Raw genomic sequence first — 18,556 nt, 5'->3', positions numbered from 1 at the left:
GGGGTTCATGTAAAGAAAAAAAAAGAAGGATTGAAAAGAAAAATAAGATATTTTTTATTAAATTAGTTGCATAAGTATACATAAATTTTTAACAAAATTAAATTGGAGAATACCTTCTAGGGGTCTTCCGTAAAGAGAATATCTTATTGAAAGCTTCTACAGGGAAAACACTCTCAAGGGGTTTTCCATGGAGAGAAGATATTCCATAGAAAAAATACCTTCTACAGGTCTTCTATAAATAAAACACCTTCTAGAGTTCTTCCGACGCAAGAAGACTCCTTAGAATTCTTCCATAGAGAAAAGACTCTTCAGAGGACCATTTATCGGGTTTCGATCAAGTCGCTTCTTTATTTTTCGAAACATTTCTGCTGGTGTTGCTGTTTCCTTCCGTCCACTTTCTTGACGTCGGGCCATGCTACCACTATCACGGTAACGAGAGATGGTACGAGACACAAAATATTTATTCACATTTAAATGCTGGAATGCTCTAACGATAGCCACCTGTGGTTTTCCAGCCAATTATAAAGAAATCACACTATCACGCTTGAATTCCATCACGAATAACTTTTTTTCTGGACAATTCTCCCGAAAATGCTTTTGTTCGCTTGTAAACAATATAATGAGCTGTCACTGGAATAATTTTAACAGCTGTCGGACGAGTGGCTTAGAAATGACAGCAGTCTGAAGTTGGTTGCATTTTTTTCATCTCACCCTATAAATTTCCTAATTTTTCCACCTTTCTATCAATCTCCTTCCATTAGCATTCACTCGAAAATTAAACTGCTCTAATTTTTAATTCGATTTTGAATATTTGTTGTCTAACACTTCATCTAGCTAGTTCTGGACTCCAGCTGTTTTATTTAGAATTATGAACAGCAACGTCTTCTCAAACAAGCAACTCGAAAATAAAACGCTTCAAAATGCCGACATCATTAACAATTGATAACAGCAACAACAAATTAATTGGTTAACGAGGTGGCTGGCAATAATAACATCTTAATAAAAAAGATTCCATTTCCTGTTTTCATTATAGGCAGGTTCCACTCCTCCTTCTCTCAATACGTCTCAAAATCGCCGAACAGCCATCAATGAAAAAAATAATTCACACGCCTAAGAAGAAATGCTATTTTGTATTTTTAAGGTGTCATCGAATTTCAAATTAATTTCGAAAAAATGTTTATGACTGCTGGCTCTTTTGCTGCTGCTGCTCGATAAGAATCAATGAAATTTAATCAATAAATTTTTTATGACTTGAAATTTTAATTAATTACCAATTAATTAATGTGTTTTTAATTGGCAAAACAAGAGCCAAACGGAAAAAACAGGTGATCTAAATTGAGAGAAATGTTAATATTTTTTCTGGACTTATTTAGTTTGAACCGGAAATATTTGTGGCAAATTTAGAAGTTATAATAATAGGCAGGTTTAGGTTTGAAAAATAATGTCGGAATTTTTGGACCTTGCTTTAAATTGTTTACCATTTTTGCATCACGTCTGAAAAGCCTGACTAAATTTAAAGTATCCTAATGATAAAAGGAATTTCCCACAGATTATCTACATGAAAAGTATCTTGTAATGGTCTTTTATATGTAAAAAAAAAACATCCAAATATTTTCCGAGTATAAGACGTATAAATGTTCCTCCAAAAAGAACACATTCTTTGGAATTTCAATAAAAGAAGACATTTTACACATTTTTATAGACACAAAGTCTTTCAAATTTCTTATACACATAGAATTCGGTCATATGACCCTATAAATGGCAGACCCTTCAAATTAGTCCACAAAAAGTAGAGGACCTTTTCTAGCCCTTCAATAAAGCTTTAGAAAAAGCAAGTTTTTAATGCTTTTAAAAGGCAAAGCCCTTTAAGAGTTTTTTTAAGGGAGGATTTTCTACAAGACTTCAATATAAAGGATTTTTTAAAGTATTTCACTAAAAAGAAGAGTTTCAAGGTCTTCTGAAAACAGAAGACCAGAAAAATGTATTCTCAAGACAGAAGTCATCGTCAATGTCTTCTCTACACAGAAGTCCGTCTAAAAGCATTATCTTTACGCGAGTCCTTCTAATGGTGTTCTCTTTAAGGAAGGCCTTCTAAGAGTCTTCTCTGAAAAAAAGTTATTCAACAGACCTTCAAAAAGACGTCTATATAGTGAGCATCTTCTAAAGTTCTTCTATAACAAGTAGACCTTAAAAAAATACTCTATAGTGGGTAGACCTCTCGTTTTCTATAGAGACAAGATATTCTGGAGATCTTCTATGGAGATGTGAAATTCTGGAGGTCTTCCATAGAGAAAAGAGATTTTATATGGTTTCTGTGGAGAGAATGATATTTGCAGGTTTTCTATAGAGGAATGGCTTTCTAGAGGTCTTCTATCGTGAGACAACCTACAAGAGGTTTTTTTTTACAAAGAAAACACATTTTCTATAGAGAGAATGGATTTTGGTTTTCTGCAGAGATGATACTATCTATAGGCTTTCTTTAGTGATAAGGACTTCTGTTATGGAGATACAGCAGATACCTTCTACAGGTCTTCTATTGATATAAGACGCTTTAGAGGCCTTCCATGTAGCGAAGACTTCCTGTAGGTTCTCTATTGAGCGAAGACCTTGTATATGAAGAAGACTGTCTATAGGTATTCTATGTTGATAAATCTTCTATAAACCTAAGGCCATCGAGAGGTCTTCTATAGTGCGAAGACTTTTTAGAGGTCTTCTGTAGGTCGAATACGTTCTAGAGGACTTCTACATTGCTAAGACCTTTTAGGGATCTTTAATGGAGAGAAAATCTTCCAAATCTTGTAAATAAAAAAGGCCTTCAACCTATAGAAGGCCTTCTAGAGACCATCTACAAGAAAAATACCTTCTAACGACCGATCTTCCGTAAAGAGATGACCTTCTAGAGATAATTTACAATGAAATTTTCTTTTAGAAGCGTTCTAAAGAGAGAGAGAGAGAGAGAGGGAGAGAGAAAGGATTCTAGAGGTATTCCGTAGAGATAAGACCTTCTATAGAGGGAAGACCTCCTCTTCCGCATAGAGAAGACCTTCTAGATGTCTTCCGCAAAGAGGAAACCTGCTTTGGGTCTTCCGTAGATAAGATATATTTCAGAAGTCTTCCGTAGAGAGAAGACCTCTTAAGTTCTTCCATAGAAAGAAAACCTAGAGGTCTTCCGTAAAGAGAAAACCTAGGAGTCTTCCATAGAAAGAAGACGTTCTAGAGGTCTTCCATAGAAGGAAGACATTATACAGATATTCCAAAATGAAAGGACCTTCAAAAAGTCTTCGGAAGAGAGAACACCTTTTGGAGGTCTTCCGTAAAGAGCAGGCTTTCTAGAGAAATTCCGTAGAGAGATTACCTTCTAAAAGTCTTCCGTAGAAACAATACCTTCTAGAGGAAGAAAGGAAACCTTTGTAGAGAGAAAACCTAGAAGTCTTCTGTAAACAGAAATTATACAGATGTTCCGTATTAAAGACATTCTTCATGTCTTCCGTAGACCTTCCAGAGGTCATTTGGAGTTCTAAAGAGTAAATTCTTTCTAAAGATCTTCTAAAGAGAGAAGACCTTGAGGAGCGAAGATCTTCTGTAGGCTTTCTTTAGAGGGTAGACTTTCTTAAGAGCTTCTATAGGGTTTCTATAGAGAGAAGACCTAGAGCATTTCTATATAGAGAATAAAGGTCAAGTATCTTTTAAAGTGAGAATATCTTCTACAAGAACAAAGACTTTTGAAGGTTTTTTATATTATAGATGTGTAGATCAGCTTAAGAACTTTCACTGACAAAAGGTTTCCATGAGCAGAAGGTCTGTTATATACTGGATACCTTTTGTAGACAGAAAAAGAAACCATTTAGAAAATGTTCCAAAAGGTGTTCTATAGGCAAAAAAAACGTGCAAAATGTCTTCAATAGGGTGAAGACGGATTTTTTTAGTTGATTATAAACAGAAGAGGTCTTCTGCGGTCAGAAGCCCCCAAATTGACAAAAAATTTTCAATAGAAGACTTTTTTAGAATATTTACTACCGCTCATCTTATAAAGAAAATACTTCAGAGGACTACGTAAGTTCGGAGGCTTTAATATAAAGTTTTGCAAAATAAATATAGTGGTTTACAGTTTGAATATCTTGAAAAATGTACTCCCTAATAAAAGATGTCGGCAAATAGAAGCTCTTCTATAGAATGACGATTTCCAAATCTTCTCCTGTTGCTACTTCATATTATTACTAGCACCTTTGAGTTGTAAATATCAAAAACAAATTTGTTCTTTATATGACATTGCTAGGGTTTCAAAAACATTAAATTATATATTAAAAATTACACACTTTCTGTCCATTTTATTTGGGTGGTCTAATGGCAATTGTTAGCCCTGGGATGTTTTCATTTTTCATGTTTAATATCTTGAATTCGTTTTTAATTATATTAATAACAATTTAATATGAAATAATCGATTAAAACACTTGAGATCCGCTGGATACTTACGAACGCACTTGTTATCAGTAATTCTACTTGAGAGTAAGATAAACATAACCCAGCAAACAATTTGATGCACATACACACACACTTTTATTTTGAAATTAAGAAGACATTGTTTGCCAGAATTGTGCCACCCAAGAAGTTTTGCATTCCGCCATATACCAATGGTAGTTTTGATAAATGTTTTAAATTTGAACACATCTGCAGTGTTTGTATTTTTCTATTCTGTTTGTTTGGACATACTCAATGACAATGAGTGCAGGCTTTACGAAATTTTTCGGTTACTATGATTTGTTTTCATTGACGAAATAATATTTAGTTTATTGGTATAAAGGAAACATTTCCAAAAACCACAACAGCTTCAATTGATTTGATTCGAATCGATTTACTTGGATTCATTTGTTGTTTTGGCATGTTTTGTCTTATTTTGGTTGTTAGGTGTTTAGACGCACACACGAACACCACCGAACACACCACACCACATCAAAGTGAGAGCAACTTGAAGATGTCATTTAATTTCAATAAGCTTCTTAAGCGTTCACAAGACAACAACAACAAAAAAACACCAACAAACAAGTGAAGCAGCAAACAAAACCAAATAAACAATGCTCTGACTCCTGATCTTTTCAAGTGCTGCCGCAGTACCACTTAACAGCCTTAACAACTCAACAACAATTTAACAACAGCAACAACATCAACTAAATGCTGTTGAATGCTGCGGTTACCGTTGCTGCCAGAATGACCGACCAACCGACGGACCCCCCATTAAATAAACACCATGTCCGCATACCACCGAAACATTTTGATCATCGCTCTGCTCTTCTTTGGCGCAGCAACCGTTGAGAGTGTTTCAAAAAATGTAAAGGAAACTTTTTTCAGTCTTTGACACAAAGATTTCGGAATGTTTCAGTCAAATTCGTCAGCACTTGAGAGGTGTCAATTGGTAACAGACAAAATTGTTAACACTATTTTATTTTTAGCTTCAAAAATACATAAAAATGAAATGTACACTGAAGGGTTTTGGGACTAGTTTACACTATTTAGGGGAGATGTTTTAATGTCGTCGTGCGATATTTTGCAAAATTCGAAGAAAAAAAACTGAAATACATATTTCATTCGTTTCGTATGTTCTTTACATCCTCCCTATATATCTGCTCTAATTTAACCCTTTTAAGAGCCAAATCGGCAACTCTCCTCTCTATTTAATATGAAGTTTTGAGTGGGAGTTATGTCGGAAATATGGTCAAAATAAGAACCAACTCGAGGACTTAGTTTGCTTTTAATGAGATCCATTGGTTGTTTCGACATTGATTGGTACCAGAACATGATGACCCATATGTTTATACCCCCCATCTTCAAACGAGGTAAACCCATAGTTCCTTTTGATTATCTGCATAGAATCACATTCTGAGTCGATTTATGCATGTCCGTCCGTCCGTCTGTCCGTCCGTCAGTCTGTCCATGAATTTTTGAAAACAAAGTACAGTTCGCATTTATTGCCCTATCCAGATGAAATTTTGCACAAATCATTTGTTTGGCCCAAGGACGAACCCTATTGAAACTGGAGATAATCGGTCAAAATTTAGATATAGCTCCCATATATATATTCGTCCGATTTTCCTTTTATTGTGCACCAAACGTGTAATATCAGCCCGAATAGTGCGGAATTTTGCACGTACGATCAGATTGGACCTGAAAATAAGTATGCCAAATTTGATCGAAATCGGTTTAGATATAGCTACAGCTCCCATATATATTGTTCATCCGTTTTATTATTTTTGTCCTCCACAGCCGTACCTGCTGCACCCTGCAACAACAATATTTGGGGAAATATATCAAATACAACTCAGAAATACATTTGCTAAATTTTATCGAGATCGTTTCAGATTTGGATATAGTTCCCATATATAACTTCGACCGATTTACATTTTATTTTGCACCAAACGTCTAATTTTTGACAAATTGGAGGAAATTTGGCACTTAGGACCGAATTGAGTCTAGAAGTTTGTTTGTCAAATTTGGTGAAGATCAGTTCAATTTTGCACCAAATGGGCAATACAAGTCCCAATTTAAAAGACACAAATGCTTCGGCATATTTAGTCCTTTGAACTTTAAATTATAATTATAATCATAGCGTGTATGATTGAATTCTCCCATAAAACCTTTTAATTGTTATGCGCAGCTCTACTAAATTAGCAAAGTGGTGTAGGGTATCATAAAGTCGGCCCCGCCCGACTTTAAGACTTTCTTTACTGGTTTTTATAGGTTTTTGGATAAGAATTCCATGATACTTTAATTTTAGGTATATTTGGCAATATTACAGTTAGAGCATTATACGAGCATTATTTTATCAAAAAAAAAAAAAATTGACGCTTACCCCAAATACTAACGGGATCGTTTTTGTCCTCCCTTTAAACGGGATCGTAGCAAGTCAAAATATTTTACAAAATCTAAATTTATGAAAGAGTAGTGAATAAGTAACTAAAGCCAGAATCTTACATTTTTGCGAACGAGTCAGTCTTGGTGTGTATGCGCGTGAAAAGGCTAGTTGCATAAGTGTGATATATTCCACGTCAACTTCGTCAACGTGTATCTTCTCGGCAACTTCCCTCGGTGAAGACCGTAGAGCGCAGATGCCAACGGACGATGGTTGTTGAGTTTGCTCTCCTTGCTTTACCCTTTCTCTTATTATAATAGTTGATAGTAGTAGTAATCGATAAAGATCCACGGCGATCTCCGTGATTACATGAGCCTCGGCATTCACTTGTCGTTCAGTAATCGAAGAGTACACTTGTCGCGCACTAAACCATTCGTATCGCAGTTATACTAAACAGGTCTCTGTCGCTTTGGTAATTCGTACTCAGAGAATACGAAAAGTACTAAAATGTACTAAAAACTGAATATTTTGTTTTGGAAAAACGGAATGAGCTAGAAATTCACTGATGGAGTGCAGTACAGATGTGCCAATGGGCTTTTAAATTCAGTTTTTGAGGTTACGAAAAGTTCTAAGATTGCACTAAACTTCTAAAATGGTACCATTTGGTAATATGTGAAAGGATAGAATTAAAAACTTGAAATTTTGTGTGAGAATCAAGGTTGGGAAATAAGTTGGATATATAAAGATGGTTTTTGAAATGTGTACTAAATATGCGAATTGTACCAAATGGTATAAAATTTGAAGCGGGAGTTCTGAAAATTTTGTATTGGAGTTCTAGCCTGGACATATAGTGGTGGTTTCGGAAATGTGTACTATAATAGTACGAAAAGTACTGAATGGTACTATATTTGTTATTGGACGAAAGGATAGAGATAAAATTCCGAAATTTGTTATTTAGATTACTGATGGTATCAGGGTTTAAGATTTGACTGTGATTTGGAAATGTGTCCTTTATTTGTACGAAAAGTACTAAATTTAGTATGAGTGAAGGTATAGGTCTTTAATTCTCAAATTTAATATAAATGTCTTTGTTTTTGTCTGTGGTTAAGAGGAGGTGATTGTGAAAATGGGTGTCATAATTGTTCGGAAAATATTAAGTGGTACTAAATTGGATATTGGGTTAGGGGATAGAGTTGGAATCCAGAAATTTGGTATTGAGGTTTCTGTTTGTATCTGGGAGTGAGGTATGGAAGTATTTTTGGAACTGAGATGTTATTTTTGGTGGGTGGGTTTAGATACAAAGCTGGTTTTGGAAATGCGTACTACAATTGTTAAAAAAGTACTAAATGGTTCATAAAGTACTAAGTGGTACTAAAATGGAAATTGGGTTAAGGGATATGGCTACAATCCCGAAATTTGATATTGAGGTCTCTGTTTGCATCTGGGATTGAGATATAGAAGTGTTTTTTAAATGTGGACTATAATTGTAGCAAAAGTTCCAAATAGTACTAAATTTTGTATTGGGTAAGGGAATAGAGCTGAAATCCTGAAATTTGATATGGATGTCACTGCTGCTGTCTGTGGTTGAGAGAAGGAAATATGTACCATACTTGTTCGTACGTAAAAGTACTAAAAGGTACTAGTTTTGGATCACTGTTGGTGTCTAGGATATAGACATGTTAATTGCTTTGAATATACCTACTAAATCCTCAAATTTGATATTGAGGTCTCTCTTGGTATCTGGAATTGTGATATGAAGATGATTTTGAAAATATGTACTTTAATTGTTCGAAAAGTACTAAATGTTACCAAATTTGGCATTGGATGAAGAGATAAATTATACGTTTTAAACTTTTGGAACGAATCTTAAATTTTAGGATGGACTTTTCGATGACGGCGTAGGCTAGTTTTCATATGCCCATCAATCTGTCCTTTTGCCCCTCTTACATTTAAATATTTATAATCCAACGAAATAACTTGATTATAAGCGTTCTTCGTACGTTCTTATAAAATTCATAGAGTACTTATATAACAAGAAAACATGAGAATCGGTGTACGTTTTAGTATAGCACCCCTAAAGATATCCGTTACTTTTAAGATTATGATTTTAAAAGTATTATTCATAATTTGGCTTATAGCGGTACCGACCGATTTCTAGTATTTTCACTACATTTGGCGAGGAAACGCTATCATTTGATATTTGACGTTCTCTTCGACAACTCTATTAAAAAATAAATAAATAAAAAATACGAAATCGGTCCCGGTTTGATAAAGTCTATGACTCAAAACATTTTTAGGTATTTTGACAATGTCCGGCAACCAAAGAGGCTATTATATTGTATTTTTTTCACTTTTTTAAAAGAACAAAGAAATTCAAGAAAAACAGAAATTAAGAAACCTGGCCTATTTTTACCACTGCTATATGTTTTTAATATTTTATTTTTGAGGGTTAAATAGGAAACTTGTATGTGTTGTATTTTCGATCCTAATTCATGAAATATCCATACTGTCTCATCATTTTCCAAAAATGCTCTCTTATCGACCTTCATAAATCATGTTATTGACTCCCACAGTGTTACACCTTGTTTTTTACACTAACCCAGTGGGAGCAAGTGATCCTATTACCTCCACTCAAAAATTTACTCTACCAAACAAATTGATGTTCACACTTAACCGTTTAAACACTGCAACTTTTCATTCACCGTAAGAGTCAATTAGAAAACTAATTTCAAATTGCTTGTTCCTCTTTTTTGGCTGCTGCTGTTGTTGTTCATTTTGGCCATATTTATTTATTTAACATAGAAAAAGTTTATTTTTTCTTTATAAAAGACGCAACGCCACCCACTGTCGACAGCAGATGCCAATCGACATCTTGGAAAAACAGCAGCGGACATTCAAGAGAATCGAAGAAAGAAACGAAAAAAAAAACGCTTAACTCTGCATGGCACCTAAGAAGTCAAGAAAAAAAAGACTATGACAGCATTGGGATGTTTTCAATCGGCTGGAACATTTTGTTTTGTAGGATTTTTTTTTTTTTGGAAATTGTTTATTTGTTTAATATGAAATTAGTTCTAATTATGAAATGCTTACAGATCATTTGTGCTAATATTCACACATTTCTAGTGTTTGTTTTTGATTTTTCCAATGACCACCTCTTGTTTGGTGTGAAATGATTTGTGGGTCCAATGAGGACGATGAATTAATTCTCATTTGTTGCACATTGATTTATTTGTTATTCAACTGCCGACACTGACCACTATAAGCCAATTTTATGCAAATAAATTTGATAGGTTGAAAAAATTTATTTAACTGGGTGTTGAAAATAGGAATAATATCGAAGTGGGTTTTCGGAATATTTTAGAATTTTGAGTTCTTGAAGAAGAAAATATAAGTTTAGGTTCAGCCCCTATTATAAGAAGACTCCTAATTTTGGTTATTGTGAGGGTTTTTACCATGCTTTCGAACTGAGTTAGCTATAATTTAGTTATAGGGTTTCTAATCGGAGCATGTCTTGGAATACCCAAACTTAGGTTAAGAATATACCATTATTTGTAGCAAAGAAAATGCCACAATGTACCACAATGTGGTAAGAACCACATTTTTGCTCTCGGCACCTTAACTCATCATAATGGATTTAAACAAGTTAAAAAGTATCAGTTGGTTTTGCCTATAGATGTATGCCCTCAGCCTTTAATTGCTTTGAAAATTAGTTTTTACCTACGTTATTATTATTCAAACTGTTGAACGTTTATGGAGGGTTCGGTGTTCGGTGGACTAATGTTGTCCATTTCATATCCGAACTAAGTCTTACATAAATAAATATTACAACATGCCAGATTTGAACTATATCTACTACAATAATGCAATAATTTTTGGAAAAACTTGAAACATATGCAGGGTGAGATAAAAAAAACTGCAACCAACTTCAGACTACTGTCATTTCTAAGCCACTCGTCCCACAGCTGTTAAAATTATTCCAGTGACAACTCATTATATTGTTTACAAGCGTACAAAAGCATTTTGGTGAGAATTTTCCAGAAAAAAAGTTATTCGTGATGGAATTCAAGTGTAATTTCTTTATATTTGGCTGGAAAACCACAAGTGGCTATCGTTAGAGCACTTCAGTATTAAATCTTTTGTGTTTCGTACCATCGCTCGTTACCATGATACTGGTAGCGTAGCCCGACGTCGAGGAAGTGGACGGAAGAAAACAGCAAAATCAGCAGAAATGGTTCGAAAAGTAAAGAAGCGACGACCGAAAAATGGCTCGTGAGCTGCCATATTCGCAATATTCCATTCGGCAAATATTGAAAAATGAGCACGGGGTAAAACCATTGTAATTTCAAAAAGTGCAAGAACTTACACCGCAACAGAAAGAAAATAGACTCAAAGGAGCTAAAGAGTAGCTTCGCTTGGAAAACATTCGTTAGTAAACAAACAAACAAAACAATCGTGTTTACTTGCCAAAGAGGTCAGCTGAGAATGTTCACCTTCGGTTGGCCACCAGAACTCAAGCGCCGGCCATGGTGACCGAGCGTGGCATTCTAGAGGCCGCAGACCTTGGACACTCCAACAGGACTCAGCACCATCGCACTCAGCATGCGCCACCCAAGAATGGTAACAAAATGAGGTTCCTTGCTTCATTTCCCACTCACAATGGCCACCAAAATCTCCGGATACCAATCCGTTGGACTATTGTGTCTGGAGTATTTTGGAAAGCAAGGGTGGTACTAAAAAATACTAAATTGTCGATCACCTCAAGCAAGTGCTTCGCCGGGATTGGACCAAAATACCGCAGAACAACATTGGGGCAGTGAGTGCCAGTTTCATTGGCCGTTTGAAGGCCATAATTCATGCCAAAGGCGATCAATTCGAACAAATCTAAACTTATTCTAAAATTTGATGCTATTTCCGACATTTTTGTTGTCATTCAAAAAAATATTTTAAAAAAATGAAAAAATATCGCGTTTGACTTTGGTGCAGTTTTTTTATATCACCCTGTATATAATTTTGATGAGAAAGAATTTGGTCCTTGTGGAAAATTGAGCAGGGAATGGGGATGGAATAATGTCACATCCCAAAAAAAATGAGAGAAAGGTCAGGTTATATTTTGACCCACAAAAATTATGTTGGAAAAGTTATATATAAATTTGTAAAGGTCAGGCCCACAAGGTCGATCTACCGTTATTTTATATCCAGAAGTAAACTAACTATTTTGATATCTATATAAGAAGGCCTTCTACTATTTACAACAAGTCCCACTTCATTCATTTCCAAGCGCCTAATATAATTCTATTGAAGTCACCACTCATCTCTATCTCTCACCATTCCACACTCAACATGAAAAGATGCCGACAAGTGCAACTTTGGACACTTGCCACCCTGCGTGGCCTCTAACAAAACTGTGAAGAAGACTTCACACAGACAATCAATGACACGGCAAAAAATATCAATTTATCGCTTTTATGCATCTCTTGACCAGACCTGGTCAGTTGAGACCTTCATGGAGTAGCAGCTTCACCACCATGTGTGTGATCTTCTTCTTCTCCTCTTCATCTTTATTATGACCACAATAGAGTGTCCATGTCCAAGAGAATCTCAAGTGTTTGCTTAAGAAATTTATAAGATTAGTACTTATAATTTCAGCGGGCCACAGTAGATTCGGATGCATTCGAAACCTGCTGCTGCTGCTGTCCTCAGTCTTCATTCATGTGAAGTGGGGGTCTCCTTCGTGCCAAAGTGTGTGTGTGTGAATGTAAAGTGTAAATGAATGAATATTGTTGTTGTTTTTGTTGGATACTGATGAAATCTCTAGATCTACTTTTATAAAGATGTCAATGGATTTTCCTCTGTTGAATCAAAAAAAGAAAATAAACAAAATTATGAATCATGACCGATGAAAACTTACGGTGCTAAAGAAGCACCAGTGAGTTTCCAATGAAATCGAAAATGAAATGAAATCTTTATTATTATCAATGCTGTAGATCTAATGTTGCAAATAACAGTGGTTAAAATTTAAATGGAATATTGGGTTTGATTTAAATAAGATATTAAAAGTGAGTAGTGTTGGGGAGGTTTTTTTATTTTAGACGACCGACGACGTATTCTATTTTTACTGACATTTCCTGGCTTTAAAAACCATTTGGGTAGCTTTTTAACAATAGAACTGTGAAAGGACTTCTTTTTGCTTTGGAAGGTTTTTAGATGACCTGTTGCAGATTTTCTATCTGTGAAAGATTTTTCGAAGACCTTTTCGGGTTATCTTTTCTTTTAAGGGATATCTATCCATACTACACCTTTGGCAGCTTTTCTACGCATAATAGAACATTCAGAAAGTATTGAATGGGGGCACTGACAGGCCTTTTATTGAAGGCCTTTGTAAAATCTCATCTCTATGGAAGATCTTTTGGAGGTCTTTCCTATACATTTTTGGTAGACTCTCAGTTTTCGAATAATACTAGGAAATTTTGGACTTCCATACGTTATATTTCCTTTAAAAATGCCCTCATGGAGCCCTCTAGCTGCAGGAGGTATTTGGAAAATCGCCTGTTTCAAGGAAGTCTATTTGCAGAAGACCTTTGGCAGTAAGCCCTAAAGAAAATTTGTACTTCATTCAAAGAGGGTCTTTTGTGTCTCTTCCACCCATAGAAGACCTTCGTGGTCTTCCATCCCTTTATTGTATGAGGTACTTTATTTATTAAAGAACTTTAAGATGTCTTTTATTCACCTTTTATTCATCTTTTATTCTTTTATTCACCCAAGTCCCCAGACTTGTTGAAGAGTATCAGCTCATTAAAGCCATTTGAGAAGTCTTTTACCCTTGAACTGCTTTAGAAAGGCCAGTTATGTACGCGTAGAAGACCTTCTATAACTAAATACGCCATATAATACCTTCAACTTATGATGTACATATAAAAAAGCAGAGGTGTACGCATGGTGGATTCCTGGACCATACGGCCACAGGGGCTATACAAAGTCAGACGCAATAATTTTTACAATTTTGTTTTTTTAAATTTTATTGAATGAAAGCAAAAAATATCGGAAATAGCATCAAATTGTAGAATAAGTTTTGATTTGTTCGAATTGGTCACCTTCGGCACGAATTATCACCTCCAAACGGCCAATGAAACCGTCACACGATGCCCGAATGTTGCTCTGCGGTGTTTTGGCCCATTCCCGGTGAAGCGCTTGCTTGAGGTGATTGACACTTTTGTATTTTTAGTGCCATCCTTGCTTTCCAAAATACTCCAGACACAATAGTCCAACGGATGGGTATCCGGAGATTTTGGTGGCCATTGTGCGCTGGAAATGAAGCGAGGAACCTAATTTTGTAACCATTCTTGGGTGGCTCGTGTTTTGTGCGATGCTGCTGAGTCCTGTTGGAATGTCCAAGGTCTGCGGCCCAGATTTTTGCGTGCCCAAGGCTTAAATACAACCTCCAGAATATTTTCGCGATAATATTTATTCCGATGTCACGGTCGATTAATACGAGCGGGGAGCGAACATGCGACGCTGGTTTGGATCAAGTCGCTTCTTTACTTTTCGAACCATTTTTGCTGATGTTGCTGTTTTCTTTTGTCCACTTGCTTGACGTCGGGCTACGCTACCAGTATCACGGTGACGAGCGATGATACGAGACACAAAAGATTTCTTCACATTTTAATGCTGGATTGCTCTAGCGATAGCCACTTGTGGTTTTCCAGCCAAATATAAAGAAATCACACTATCAATCTTGAATTCCTTTTTTCCGAATAACTTTTTTTTTGGAAAATTCTCACCAAAATGCTTTTGTACGCTTGTAAACAATATAATGAGCTGTCACAGGAATAATTTTAATAGCTGTCGGACGAGTGGCTTAGAAATGACAGCAGTCTGAAGTTGGTTGCAGTTTTTTCATCTCACCCTGTATGGAACACATATAGAATGATGTCCTTTTGTAGAATATCTTCAGAAGGTCTTGTACTCATAGAGCACAAATTTCTCTAAAAGAATTCTAAAATTCAGTATCCTTATTGAGAATTTTTGGAATTCTTTAATTTATAAGGTTTTTTATAAATGCCCTTCTTACTGTAGAAGATTTAGTTGAAGTTCTCTATTACTTCTCATAATTTGTATAATTTTCCACCACACCTTGAACGGCTGACCCCGCCACACTCATTCATATTTCCTGATCAATAACATTTAAATATACAAATACAACAACTTCATTTCTTTCAAGCCAACTTCTCACCAGATACAGAGGTCTTCGATCCCGTTTCGAATGCAAGTGAAGCCATTCATTTAAGCTTCGATCTCGGCTTGTTTGTATTTCCACTTTCCGGGAATGACACATCTACTTCTACTTCGTCGTTCCTCTGTGGCTGAGATTTTTGTTTGCTTCAGTCAGCCGGTAAAATGAAGCGGCGTGTGTTCCATTCGGAATAAGAAAAAAACTACCTTTAGGTGTCATCTTTGACAACAACAGCAACAAAAACAATGCCAATACACCAGGTTAGCATCGAAAGTATTGGCCAAGTGAAATTGTATTGAGGCTGGTCAGTTTCTTTGTTGTTTTTGCTGGACTTGTGTCGCTGCGTCTGCGCGTTTCAGTCGTTTTTTGTGTTTGTTTTGTTTGCTCAAATCCAATATTTACTTTATCATCCATACACTTGTTAGACGCTTCATGGCATATTTGGAGAATGTTTGTGGAGTAGGTTTTGTTGTTGATGTGTGGTCAGTGGACTCCAGGGATGGGAGAAGTGAGATTTTGAAATTCTAAAAGCATGTATGACAGTGGAGAGGCAATTTTGAGGAAATTTCAATAAATCCATAGTCGAAACTCCTGGAACTGTTGAAATCCTACTGGCTCTAATTTGGGCACTTTTTTGAACTACCTATAGCATGTAGAAGAATTCGGATCGGAGTTTGAAGAAACGTTTTCTCAGGCAGTATAGCAAGATTTGGGGGCTAGTTCGATTTCGTTTGCCATCCGATAAATGTGGCCGAAATTTAAAAGAACTGTTCGCCTTCTTCACATCCTTGTTCAGAGAAGAGATTTCTTAATTCGATTTGATTAGAGGACAACTATTTATATTCGTAATTTTGCAGACCAGTGTAACCCACTCAATTATCCCAGAAAATGCTAAATTCGTTCATCCAAAATTCGTGGGTGTTCCTGGCGTTAGCTGTATTTTCCTAATTTATTAGCAGCTTAGCAAAATTCGCACCACTTCATTGACGGGCGACATGTGCCTCACTCAGATTGAGTCTGGCGTTATGGTAATCGGCTGACAGCGTTCACATTCTCGTCTTAATTTACATTTATTTATGAATATTTACCTTCTCCTCTCGTTCTTCTCTTAGCTTGTCTCCTCGGCTCTTGCATACATAATGTGGTGTGGCGCTAATGGCAGTGGCAATGAGAAGCCGTTCTTTATTGATTCTCGTATTGCGGAGGCACATGTGATCGATTTGAGAAAAAATGGTCAGATCCGTTGGCAAACACGTCACGTAAAATCGAAACGTGCTTGTTCAATAATCAAGTGGCGTTGTTGTATTCTAAATATGGAATTTATGAGAAGACATCTTTGAGGAAAATGGGGAAAAGGGAAGGATAACGCTAGAGAGACTAAAGTTCAGAAGACACAATGCATTTTTTGTTTTTAACTCATAAAATATCTAAAAAAACAAGAGGCCTGCTAAAGTTATTCGTAGTAGATGAGCCTTATATCGTATTTATAGACGAGCCTGAGGACGTGTTTATAGACGAGCTGGAGGTCTTCTTTTATATAGACGAGACGGAGGTCGTCTTCTATATAGAAGAGCTGGAGGTCGTCTTCTATATAGAAGAGCCGGAGGTCGTCTTCTATATAGAAGAGCCGGAGGTCGTCTTCTATATAGCCGGAGCCGGAGGTCGTCTTCTTTATAGAAGAACCGGAGGTCGTCTTCTTTATAGCCGGAGCCGGAGGTCGTCTTCTTTATAGACGAACCGGAGGTCGTCTTCTTTATAGACGAACCGGAGGTCGTCTTCTTTATAGACGAACCGGAGGTCGTCTTCCATATAGACGAGCCGGAGGTCGTCTTTCATATAGACGAGCCGGAGGTCGTCTTCCATATAGACGAGCCGGAGGTCGTCTTCCATATAGACGAGCCGGAGGTCGTCTTCCATATAGACGAGCCGGAGGTCGTCTTCCATATAGACGAGCCGGAGGTCGTCTTCCATATAGACGAGTCGGAGGTCGTCTTCCATATAGACGAGCCGGAGGTCGTCTTCCATATAGACGAGCCGGAGGTCGTCTTCCATATAGACGAGCCGGAGGTCGTCTTCCATATAGACGAGCCGGAGGTCGTCTTCCATATAGACGAGCCGGAGGTCGTCTTCCATATAGAGGAGCCGGAGGTCGTCTTCCATATAGACGAGCCGGAGGTCGTCTTCCATATAGACGAGCCGGAGGTCGTCTTCTGTAGACGAGCCGGAGGTCGTTTTCAATAGACGAGTTGAAGCCCATTTTCGATATAGATGATCTCTGAAGCCCATTTTCGATATAGATGATCTCTGAAGCCCATCTTGGAAATAGACGAGCTCTGAAGCCCGCCTTCGGTATAGACCAGCTCTTAAGCCCATATTCGATATAGACGAGCTCTGAAGCCTATATTCGATATAGACGAGCTCTGAAGCCCGTCTTATATATACGAGCTTTGAATCCTGTCTCCAATAGCTACGAGCTCTGAAGATCATTTTTGATGTAGATGATCTCTGAAGCCCATTTTCGAAGAAGACGAGCTCTGTAGCCCGTCTTCGATTTAGACGAGCTCTGAAGGCCGTCTTCGATATAGACGAGACGGTCTTCCGCCAGCCATAATCTTGTCTATAGAGCCAGTTTTCCGCTTGTCTATAAAGCCAGTTTTACGCTGGTATATAGGACCAGTCTTCCGCTTGTCTATTTACCCAGTCTTCCGCTATAGAGCCAGCCTTCTGCTATAGAGTCAGCCTTCCGTTGGTCTATATAGTCAGCATTCTGCTGGTTTATAAAACCAGCTTTTTTTAGACGAATTCTGTAGGCCGTCTTCGATATTGACGAGCTCTGAAGCCCGTCGTTGAAGCCTCTCTGCAATATATACGAGTTCTTAAGGCCAACTTCCGATCAAGACGAGCACTGAATCCTATTTTCGATACAGGCGAACTCTGAAGCCCATCTTCGCTTTCTGCTGGCCCAAAAAAACAGCCTTCCGCTGTTCTACAGAGCCAGCCTTTCGCTGGCCTACAGAACCAGGCTTTCGCTGGCCTACAGAGCCAAGCTTCCGCTGGCCTATAGAGCCAGCCTTCGATGGCCTTTAGATCCTGCTTTCAGCTGGTATATAGAGCCAGTATTCGGCTGGTCTGTAGATCCAGCCTTTCACTTGTCCATATAGGATATATTTAGCTCATCTATGGGTTTGGGAATTAAACAACTCTAAAGCAAAGTGTATGTCTTTCTATTTCCAGTAGCTTGTTACCCCTGGTCGTATGAGTAATATTAACAAATAATAACAAACCTCCAATAGAAAAAAAGTATTAAATGCAAATATTAATTTTATAGAATTCTCTCATAGCTTAAATATTAGCTTTCACATTTGCCTCATCCTCTAAGAACTTACCGCCATCTCTCACAAAAATGTCAATAAAATTGTTTTATTTATGTACATGCGACTGGGTGACTGGTCGGTCGTCCAGCAGCAAATAGCTGACATTTG

General features: G+C 37.0%; 1 pseudogene; it reads right to left on the bottom strand.

Annotated features, from left to right (window-relative positions):
• Positions 1-18,556, bottom strand: part of LOC131801805 (protein Wnt-6-like) — an 84,319-nt pseudogene that overhangs the window by 32,365 nt on the left and 33,398 nt on the right.

The sequence above is a fragment of the Musca domestica genome, unplaced genomic scaffold, assembly GCF_030504385.1.
Source record: "Musca domestica strain aabys unplaced genomic scaffold, Musca_domestica.polishedcontigs.V.1.1 174, whole genome shotgun sequence".
Classification (NCBI taxonomy): Eukaryota; Metazoa; Arthropoda; class Insecta; order Diptera; family Muscidae; genus Musca; species Musca domestica.
Note: the sequence above shows the minus strand (reverse complement) of the source record. Positions and strands in the feature narration are given on the sequence as shown.